Source organism: Cibotium barometz, chromosome 11, assembly GCF_041138505.1.
Source record: "Cibotium barometz isolate CiBa-2024 chromosome 11, ASM4113850v1, whole genome shotgun sequence".
Classification (NCBI taxonomy): domain Eukaryota; kingdom Viridiplantae; phylum Streptophyta; class Polypodiopsida; order Cyatheales; family Cibotiaceae; genus Cibotium; species Cibotium barometz.
Genome location: NC_141056.1, coordinates 28693851 through 28705430, shown reverse-complemented (window position 1 = coordinate 28705430; position 11580 = coordinate 28693851). Strand labels below are relative to the sequence as shown.

Below are 11580 nucleotides of genomic sequence, written 5' to 3'. Positions count from 1 at the left end.
ATGCTCATTATGCACAGAATGACAAGGACTTTGCCTTTGGTGTAATGGATCATGAGATCATTGACACAAGGGGGGAATGCAGTGATTGCAGTGCACATGTTCATGCACATGCCCATGCTCTTATTGAGCCAGTGCTAGGGACACTTGATGCATCTTTGGCTACCACTAACACATGGTATTTGGACAGTGGTGCATCAAGGCACACGACACACCATAGAGATTGGTTTGAGGAGATCACACCTATTCATGGTGGCAGACAGGTGATTTGTGCAAATGATGCTACACAAGACATCACAGGAGTGGGATGTGTTCCTATTCTTTTAGATGGTTCAGGGAAGAAACAATACATCCGTGATGTTTGGTATGTGCCGGATTCAAAAAAGAATCTTGAGCATTTCAGTTTCTTCCATTGCTCATGACCAACACATGTTGGTGGAGTTCCAGGATGGCCAATGCCGGATTAAGGATCCCAAGAAGGGTTATGCTATTATGGCTACAGGTACTTATATGAGAAAGGGTTGTACAAGCTTGATGCTCAGCCCTATACTTAGCATGCTGTGGCTGTATCATGTGCTTCTCAGGGTGATTTATGGCATGCAAGGTTTGGCCATGTTCATCACCGGGCATTGACCTACTTGTATAACAACAAGATGGTCATTCGGATGCCTAAATTACAGCAACCAGCTCATGAAGTGTGTGAAGGGTGTGCTCTTGGAAAATTACACCGCCTACCTTTCAAGAAGGATGGCAAGGGTGATGTCAAAGCAACAAGAGTATTATAGATAGTGCACAGTGATGTGTGTGGCCCCATGAATGTGACTACTCATAGAGTGGCAAGGTATTTTGTTACCTTTATTGATGATCATTCCAGGTTCACTTGGCTTTTCCTCATGAAGCATAAATTAGAAGTATTTTATTGGTTCAAGATATTCAAGGCTATGGCTGAGAATCAAACCAATTCAAAGATACAAACACTTTGTTCAGATAGAGGGGGAGAGTATACCTCAAATGCCTTTGAGGGGTACTTGCAGGAATGTGGCATCAAGCATCATTTGACAGTGGAATACACACCTCAGCATAATCCTATTTCCGAAAGGAAGAATAGGACACTCATCGAGATGACTAGATGCATGCTAAAATATAAGAAGATCTCAAAGGGATTCTGGGGAGAGGCCATTACTACAGCCACATACATTTTGAATAGATGCCCAACCAAGGCTTTGGTTGATAAGACTCCATTTGAGGCATTTCATGGGTACAAGCCCAAGGTTCATCACTTCAGAATTTTTGGATCGATTACATATGCTTTAGTTCTAGCCCAACAAAGAACAAAGCTTGATGACAAGAGTGTCAAATGCATATTTTAATGCAGAAATTTCTATTCCAAAATGGGCACAGTTGACACTTAGAGACACCAAGGACAGCCAATTTTATGCAGAATCAGGACAGCCACAAAGAATTCCCCATCTCAAGTGAATTATGCATTGATGGCCTCAGTGATGGATGCTGAACTAGAGCCTCAGAAGTTTGAGGATGCAAAGGGACATCCCACATGGCAGAAGGCCATGGAATTAGAGATTAGTTCCATTGAGAAGAATGCCACATGGGATTTTGTTGATAGACCAATTGGGAAGAAAGTTGTTGGCACAAAATGGATCTATAAGGTTAAGTATCATGCAGATGGTACTGTTGAGAAGCACAAGGCAAGGTTAGGGGTATGCTCAAGAAGAGGGAATAGACTATGAGGAGACTAATGCTCTGGTAGCCAAGATGACTACCATTCGTTCCATCATCTCTCTTGCTACACATTATGGTTGGTCCGTCTTTCAGATGGATGTCAAGACGGCCTTCTTGAATGGAGATTTGAAGGAGGAGGTTTATGTGCAGCAGCCCCAAGGATTTGAGGTTAAGGGACAAGAGCACAAGGTATGCAGGCTACGCAAGGCGTTATATGGGCTCAAACAAGCACCTCGTGCATGGTATCACAAGATACATCAGTATTTGTTGTCCCAAGGATTTGTGAACACACATACAGAGTCTAACCTCTATGTTCTACAAGAAAATTCAGATTTGCTGATTTTGGTGCTTTATGTGGATGATATATTACTCACTGGAAGTAATACATAGCAAATTGCAGCCATCAAGGCCGCCTTATGTCAGACCTTTGATATGACAGATTTGGGTTTATTGCATTATTGTCTTGGCATTGAGTTTTGGCAGACCCAGGAGGGGATATGCATGTCACAGACAAAGTATGCTAAAGGTCTTGCAGAAGTTTAAGATGGAAGAATGCAAACCTGTGGACACTCCATTGGAAGAAGGCCTCAAGCTTACAAAGCATGACACAGCTGAGAAGTTTGATGGCACACTTTACAGGCAGTTAGTGGGGAGCCTCATCTATTTGTGCTCTACCAGGCCAGATATTGCCTATGCTGCAGGGTTGCTTAGTCAGTTCATGCATTGTCCCACAGTCACACATTGGAATGCAACCAAGAGGGTTCTCAGATATCTATAGGGCACTCTTTCATTTGGATTGCATTATGCTTCACCTTGTGATGTTTCTTTGAGTGGTTTCACGGACTCAGATTGGTCAAGGGACATGGATGATAGAAGATCAACAAGTGGATATTGCTTCTCATTGGGTTCAGCATGCATATATTGGCTCAGTAAAAAGAAGCAAGACCGTGTTTCTCTTTCCTCAAGTGAAGCAGAATACAAAGCCGCAAATGCAACCACTACAGAGGTTATGTGGTTAAGGAAGCTTATGTATGATTTACATCATGCACATGGTGGTGAGGCCAACTCTATCTTTTGTGACAGTATGAGTCGCATTGCCATTGGGAAGAATCATGTCTTTCATGCCCGCATGAAACACATTGAGAATCACTATCATTATGTTTGGGATTGTATACAGGATGGCTTCATTGACCTCATCTATTGTTCCACTGAGGACAATATGGCAGACATCTTCACTAAAAGCCTGTGAGCTCCACTTTTCATATGTCATCGACATGGCTTGGGGATTCAAGATATTACAAACAATGTCAAGGGGGGTTGTAAAATGACATTGTTATTCATGTGTTACCCCATAGGTTGCTATATCCTGATGGATGAATTTATGCAACCACGGTACTTTAGGTGCCCTAGGTACCACTGAGACGTTTCCAGAGTTGGCTTGATGGATGAATTTGTGCAACCATGGTACTTTAGGTGCCCTAGGTGCCCTAGGTACTACTGAGACGTTTCCAGAGTTGGCTTGATGATGTTCTGCATGAAAAGGTGGTGGTACAGACCTTTTATCTAGGGAAAGGTTTTTTTGATGTCCTATTCTCTAAAGGATAGGTTGTCTCTGATATTTTCTCTAAAGCGCCTTTGTTTATGGGCCCCAAGCTAGTGCATGCAATCCCATTTTACCCCCTATTTGATGTGAACCATAGTCTGAAGAAAAATGCCTGCCCTGTGTGGGTAGAACTAGTAGGTCTCCCTCCCTGGCTTCAACTGGCATTGGAAGAACTGGCAAAATCTTTGGGTCCACCTTCACCTCTATTTATCCCCAAGGAAGATGAGTCAGGCCGTCAGCAGGCAAACAACATATGTATCTCATGGAATACAAGCTCCAAAACTCCGAAAACTCTAGAAATAGATCTTGGGGATTTGGGCAAAATTGACTTAGCCCTCAAATTCAAGCCTTTCCCTAGAGCCTGCTTCAAATGTGGTGATCTAGGGCACATAGCTAGATTTTGTGATGCTCATTACAAAAATAAGGAGAAGGAAGATATTGAGGAGGACAGGGACCTTAAGGGGGTGAGACCAAATAATGTAGAAAAGGAAGGGAGCAAGGTTAAAGAGGATAAGGGGAAAGGGGCTCAGGACCCTCAAGGGAGTAGTTGCAAAGACGAGGGATGGACTAAGGTGATAGAAAAACCCATGAGCAAAAGCAATCTTAGAGTAACCAAAGAAGAAGCTAGAAGACCCAGAAATAGGTATTCTGAAAAAGAGAAGGGTATATTTAATTTCCCCAAGATTCCTAGCCATGTGGTGTACTCTAACCAGTTTAGCCCTCTAGGGGGAATGGATGGTGAGCCCTCTTCGATGGGAGAATTCAATAGACATGTGGAAACTGATTATTGGCAGATGGCCCAGAATCCTCACCCTAATGAAGATAGTCAAGAGGAGGAGATGGTTCCTGAGACAGCTATTCAATGATTAACAAGGATGAGATCAAGGGGGCTACATGGAATGTTAAGGGCATCAATGATAAAAGGAAAAATGCAACTTTTTGGGGTTTGGTGAAAGAATGGAAGCTGTCTTTGTGTTGCTGGCCATACAAGAACATAACCTTTTTGGTAGAAAGGAGGTTAGAAGGGAGAGATTTCAGGATTGGGTGGTGTATCATGGGGGCATTGATAAAGGGTACAGTGGAGTTATGACTATCATAACGGAATCCTTGAAGCCTTGTCTTATTGCTAACCACCCCAATGGTAGAGCCCTGGTTGTGGTAGAATTCTAGGCAGAGGGTGATAGATTTTGGGTTATTAATGTTTATGGACCTCATAATTACGAAGAAAGGGGAAGGATATTGAACTAACTATCAGGTCTTAACATGCAATTCTTGGGGATCCTTATGGGAGATTTTAATATGGTAGAAGCTATAGCTGATAGGTGTGGAGGAAGCACCATCCTATGGGGCAAGAGAAGAGGAAATGGGGAGAACTCAGAGGAAGGCCGGGTCTGGTAGATGGTTGGAGTCTTGGTGAATGGAGGAATGATCTTGGACACATACTTCAGTTTACAGTACTTTGGTTCTTCTTCTAGGCTGGACAGAGTTTTTTTAAGTCACCACGCTACTTGGGTACCTCATACTTTGGAAATTTGGATAGATAATTCCTCTGCTCTATCTAACCACATGCCCTTAATATGGGGGTGGCATGTAGAAAGTGGGGATGATGAAAAACTAAGACATTTTCCATCCAGAAAATTAAGAATAAATAACTCCCTATTGAAAAATGAGCTGTAAAAAGCACTAAAGAAGCAATAAGTAGACTAAGGACAAGAGGCATTAGGGAAGGAGCCTGGAGGGCATTTTTGAGTGAGATGCAAGGAGTTATACGGAAGATAGGAAAATTGATAGCATATGCGAAGAAAGAGAATAGGAAGAAGTGGAGTGAGAAACTGAAAGCTCTATAGAGGAAAAGACAACTAGGGAAACTCTCAGAGGAAGAAATATGCCTATACATAAGCTGTCAACTAAGCCTCAAAGAGGAAGATAACAAATTAGCAAGGTACATAATGGGTGCTTTTAAAAGGAATGCCTTTTCCTCCAATAAGAGACCTAAAAGTCAACTATTTAAGCTAAACCAAGAGAGAGACAACAGGGATTGTGGGAAGTATAAGGGATGAGAATGGGGTAGAAATTCAGGATATAGAGGAGGTGGCCAGGAAATGGGTAGATTATTTAGGATCCACTTTGAGCCTAAAGGAGGATGACTCCAGAATAAGATACAGTCCAGAAAGTAAAACTCCCTGATTGGTAAAGCATTGCATAGATACAGGAGAGGCCAATTGGTTGGAAAGGAACATAGAACTAGATGAATGCTGGGTAGCCATTACTATGTCGGGCAAGGAAAAATCTCCAGGGTGGGAGGCCAATTGGTTGGAAAGGAACATAGAACTAGATGAATGTTGGGTAGCCATTACTATGTCAGGCAAGGAAAAATCTCCAGGGTGGGATGGTCTTTCTGTAGAGTTTTTCATATCATTTTGGCCCTCTATGAAGGATATAATTTGGAGAATGTGTAGCCAAGCTTTCAGTCATGGGGTCTTGGATAAAGACCTGAAGGAGGGGGTGGTGAAGCTCATCCCAAAATAGGTTGCTTGCTGCGCAGATTTAACCACTGGAGACCTATTACCCTCTTAACAGTGGTATATAAAATCTTGGCCAAAGTCATTGCCTTAGGGATTACATGCCAGTGATTCAAAAGGTGATATCTAGGAATCAACATGGGTTTATAAAGGGCATATCCATTTATGACAACATTCTGGCTGCTATGATTGGGAGAGATGTAGCGAGCGATGATAAGAACTAATTAGAAGTGTATAATGCCTCAGCTTGATCTAGAAAAATCTTATGATACGATTTATTGGTCTTATGTGGCAAGAGTAATGGGAGAAATCGGGATTTGGCCCTAGGATTACTTCTTGTATATATACTGTGTCTTTGGGGGGATACTCTAGTCTTCTTTTAAATGGTAGAATAGTTGGGGGTTTTGAAATCAGGAGGTATGTCAAACAAGGACGCCCTTTAGCCCCTCTTCTGTTTTCCATTGCCTTCCATCCCCTCATTGTGGCTTTAGAAGAGGCGTGTGAGAAAGGTAGGGTTACTGGTCAAAAGCTAAAAGAGGGGGAGCAATTGATCATCCAATGTTTTGCGTTGATGACTCCTTGCTTTTTCTTAAAGCTGAGGGGGATAATTTGATATTGTCCTTATCCATTATTCAAGAGTTTGTTGATGCCTCTGGGTCCAAGTGTAACATCCAAAAAAACCAAAATGATCAGTCTAACACAGGATAATGACTTTGATATTTAGAGATGGGGATGTAAGGTAGTTAGGAGGGGCTAGGTTGGTAGACATCTGGGAATACCTTTTGATGTGGATATCACTGATAAACAATTATCTAAGTCAGCTATTGAGAGATTTCTAGAGAAACTTAAGAAATGGGAAGGGGTGAAAGTCCCTTTCCATGATAGACTTGCAATCTGTAACACATTCCTGAATGCTTATATCATGTTTTTAGCCCTAGTGATGATCAACTTTGGGAAAGCTCAATGGAAGAGAATTACGAGCCCCATAAGGGACTTCCTTTGGAGAAATAAAGGCAACACAACGAGGATTCTTGCCTGGTTTAGCATGGGAGAAAACAAGCCTACCTAAGGCTGATGGGGGGCTAGGTATTTCTCACACTTCAGCTAGGATTGCCTTACTCCTACCCAAATGCTTATCTCAAGAAGAATTCTGGGCCATAATGTTTAGAGAAATCGTTGAAACTCCTATGTTTATCAAAAAGGGGCATGGATGGGATTTAACTGAAGAAACAAGTTGTTTTCCTCTGGTCCTTTAAAGATAACAAACTCCTCACTCTGTAGGTTCCTGTGTGGAAAATGGAAGGAGATGCTATATCTTCTCCAGTGGGAAGGATGTGTAAGAATAACAAGAAACTCCTTTCTCAGTCTTGGAATTTGGTGGTCCCGTTACTTTAACCCACCTCGAATTGTAGTGTGAAAGATCTTGATATGGATATGGTCAAGAACTTTTTGTGAAGGTTTTCTTTTGTTAATACTATATATATTTACTTCAAAAAAAAAACAATAGAAGAGTAAGGTGTAAACTCTTAAGTGAAGTGTAGGGGACTCTAAGAGAAACCCAGATCCTTTTTGTCATAAAGTGTATTTGGTCCTTTTCAGTCAGTCAGTATATAATACTTATTATTGATCCAAAAAAGAACAATAAGTATATTATTGGGAACAAAAACACCTTGAGAACAATAGAAGAGTAGGTTGATAATTTGATGCTGACACGTTGATACTGAGGTTCTATTGATTAATTAATAGAAAAGAACGTTTTGGTTTGGAAAAGAAAATTATTAGAGTATATAAAGGTAGGATAGAATTTAGATTCGATTTATTCCAAACCAGTACCACGTTGTTGGAGTCAGGTGAGGGAACATAAAGGCGTCCTTTTGCAGAGGCACCTTGTATATGCAGGTATGACCATGGAAACACACCTACAGCTTCTGATCTCAAAAGCTACTTAGTTATGCTTACCATCTTAATCAAGCTAAACCGTCGTGGAAATCAGAAACTCGTTGGTCATTAGTCACCGCGCCAAAATGTGCGTGTAATTTGAGTTCTCAAACTTTGACCTAAAACTCAGATGCAGGAAGTCGCCGAACATGGTAGGATGATGGGAGCAAGCCCCATATAGTATGATTAGTAGTGCTAATTACATTAACTGCGTAATATAATAGCACGAAAAGCTACGTAAATTTCAAGAACAGACAGGCTAGCTGTTGGAGGCCTGAGTAAGACGTTGATTAATTGAGACTTAATATAGAGAGAGAGAGAGAGAGAGCACATTTACGAGCAGCCAAATAAATTTCCAATGTATTAAAGTGTAAAAATCAAGAACAGACAGGCTTGGAGGCCTGAGTAAGTTGATTAACGGAGACTTAATAGGGAGACAACACAAATAATTAGACTGAATAGATGATACTTTGATTAATGGTAGGAGGCTACAGAATTAGCAATTGCATACATGCCATGTGACATGTTGGCTATGTCATGTGGCATTATAACATGATGATCCAAGGATGATGGTTTATTTAAAAATAATAATGCATAATCTTGTGATTTCACCTCCACCAAAATAATTAGTGGCGGAGTGACTGTATTTAACGGCCAATTAATCGCCGGAAAAACAGACATGAGCCATGACGGCCGTGCATGGGCAGGCATGATGCAAACGTGCAGTATACTCTAACGTGAAGGCACAATTTGCTTGGCTTCCAGACGAGAACGGTATCGTGCCAGAGCCGTGAGAGTGAAATGCTGGGCGTAGAAGTGATATTTGAGGTAGAAATGCCCAGGAAAGCCTGTTCCAGTGAAGCTCGCCTCGTGCCAAGACCCATCTCTTCTCTGCTTGCTCAAGAGATATCTTACGCCATGTTCAATGGAGTCTACCTCATACTTGCCAAGAGCGTCTCCTGCAGCAAGCAATCCCATGAGTGCCCATGCCGTTTGAGAAGGAGTGCCGGCATCGCCCTTGCCTTTGAGAGCAGGGTCGTTGTAGCTGCAGCAGGTTTCACCCCAGCTTCCGTCCTCTATACTGTTGTTGCCGGTGTTCTGCACTTCGACCAGCCATTTGGCTCCCCTCGCGATCTCCTCTTTATGTGTTGAGGATCCAACTAGAGATAATGCAACCAGCACGCCGCACGTCCCGTAGATGTAGTTGACGCCCCATCTCCCAAACCAGCAGCCTTCTTTCTCCTGCTCTTTTCTAAGGTAGGCGAGGCCTCTAGAGATGGACTCCGGGGGAGTCACTACGCTCGGGGCGCCTCTGAGGCTGCGGCTGAGCTTTAACCTTCCCACCATTTCGAGAACTCTGGCCGTGACATCGGAGGTGTTGGGGTCGATCATGGCTTTGAGATCACCGTAGGGAGTGGAGTTCAGCCAGTCCTGGTCATTGTCTTTGTCGAAGGCCGCCCAGCCGCCGGCTTTGCATTGCATGGAGTTGATCCAGTTGACGGCGCGGGCGATGGCACCTTGCTTGACGCTCTCATTAGGGAGTTTGAGGGCGTCCAGGGCCATGACGACAACCGCGCTGTCGTCCACATCTGGGTACCATCTATTGGAGAACTCGAAGGCCCAGCCACCCGTGTAGCCGGAGTGATTCTTGAAGGACCAATCTCCATGCTGGGTGATCTGCTTTTTGAGTAGCCATTCTCCGGCCTGCTGCAGGGCGGGATGATCAGGCGGCATGCCAGACTCAACGAGCGATCTGACGACCAGCGCGGTGTCCCACACAGGCGACACGCATGGCTGCACCCAGTATTGATCGGCAGTTTCCATTGAGAAACCTTTGAGGGCGAGAAGGCCTCTGTGAAGCACCGGATCTGTCACCTCGTAGCCCAGCGTCTTCAGACAAAGTATGGAGTAGAACATGGCTGGAAAGATGCCCGCCCAATCGCCCGTATCCTCCTGCCTCTCCACCACCCATTTCTCGGCCTCTCTAAGCCCCCGCTCTCTGAACGGCACCATCCCCCATCTCTCCGCCGCCTTGAGGGCGTAATCCACCACCACAAAGAAATCCGTCCAGTTGCGTCGGAAGGACGCGGTCACGCTCGCCTGCTTCCTTCCTTCCACGTAAAGCTCATCAAAACACGCCGGCGGAGTGACCCTGAACACTGGCTTCTTATCAAACACCACAACCAGAGGCACTGTACATCCCCTCGCCCAGCTAGACATTTCATATATATTTGTCAAAAACCAGCTCGGCAACAGCATAACCCAAGCTGGCAAAGAAGGTATCCCCTTCCAATCAAAGCACCCTAGCATAGCCAAACACAGCTTGGTGAATATCCTAGCCTTAGTCACACCTCCTCGACAGATGATAAATCTCAGAGCCTTCTGTAGTGCTGGATCGGTAGTAGGAACGTTTAGCAATCGCAGTGCAATGTAAGCTTCAATGGAGACGCTCAGCTCACCACCATCTCCATAGCAAAGCTCCCACCCGCCATGGCTGCGCTGATTTCTCCTTATGTAGTTCTCCATCTTGTGGACTGGGTAGCTGCCATCTATGCCTAAGATCTTGTACAAGAGAACAGTGTCAGCAGTGATGGAAACATTGCTCTCTAATTCGGCCCACCAAAAGCCTTCTGGGTGCTGCTTGGAGAGCAGGAAATCTTGGCTGCGCTTGATGGCCTCATCCAGAGTTCGATCATCGTTGAATTTCAGAGCTTCCACTTCATTGTAAAACTCTTGACTGTATGGCATCATCTTTGCCCACGAATTAATTATTTGCTCTCCACCAAAATTTACCCTGCTGATCATACAAGAAAGAAGTAAGTATCCTCACCATCATCCACATACCATCCAGAAAATTCAATACATTAAGATGCGCAACCTGTTCGAATTTCAGAAATTATATTAGATAATCAAATCCTCGGATAACTAAACTCAATATTATTGCACCTGATGTTCTCAACTCTCCAGAAAAACAAACTAGACCGCATCAGAATTGTTATTCTAATCTAAAGTCGGAATGCTTAATTACTCCTTAAATGCTTGGAAACAACAGGTGGATTGAAGACACGGTAGCTAAACAAGGTTCTCAAACCGGCCGTGAAATTTATAGCTTCTAATTTCTCTCTGCATTTTCATACCTGATTTCTCTCTGCCTCGACTACCTGGCTCCAGATTGAGGAGTGGTCAAGTAATAAACAAAAGCAGGTGATTGCAGGGGCAATGCAGATTAATTAAGCATTGGAGGAGGGAATAAGAATGAAATGATTGAAAAAGAAGAATTCAAACAAATAGTCTAATTTCATTGGAGTACCTGAGTCACTTTCCAAACCGCAAAATCCTGCAGCTACAAGCACACAAAGTTTTCGTTCTGTGTCGGACTCACGTGACAACGGGACATGAAATTTTACCCTTCAAAAAGAAAAGCTCCATTTTGAATAATCTTTAAAAAAAAAACTCAAAATCTTATAATTTCTAAAACTTTCGGTTCAAAATTTGATTGAAGTTGTTTTTATAACGCCTATTATTCTACTTATCCTTTACAACTTACAACAACTGTAGCCTTTTGAAAGAATGGCATGGTTTTTTTTAATAAAATACTAATAATATGCCTTTCCAATTCCTTAACAAACAAATGCAAGTTCAATATGAGCTCGCAATTTTAGTAGGGGTCTCATCTCGCCCTTCAAATTTTGATGCTCCTTCATGTATAACTTTTAGTACAAGAGTCTACCTTTAGACTTGTCTACGCAAAAGAACACGTGTGGGCCTTATTCAAAGTCA

General features: G+C 43.1%; 1 pseudogene across 1 annotated transcript; it reads right to left on the bottom strand.

The window, feature by feature from the left end:
- Nucleotides 1–8263: 8263 nt before the first annotated feature.
- On the bottom strand, nucleotides 8264–10603 carry LOC147634010 (dammaradiene synthase pseudogene; annotated as a pseudogene). The gene has a single exon (XR_015266873.1). The product of XR_015266873.1 is annotated as a dammaradiene synthase pseudogene (transcript).
- Between the last annotated feature and the right edge of the window lie 977 nt (nucleotides 10604–11580).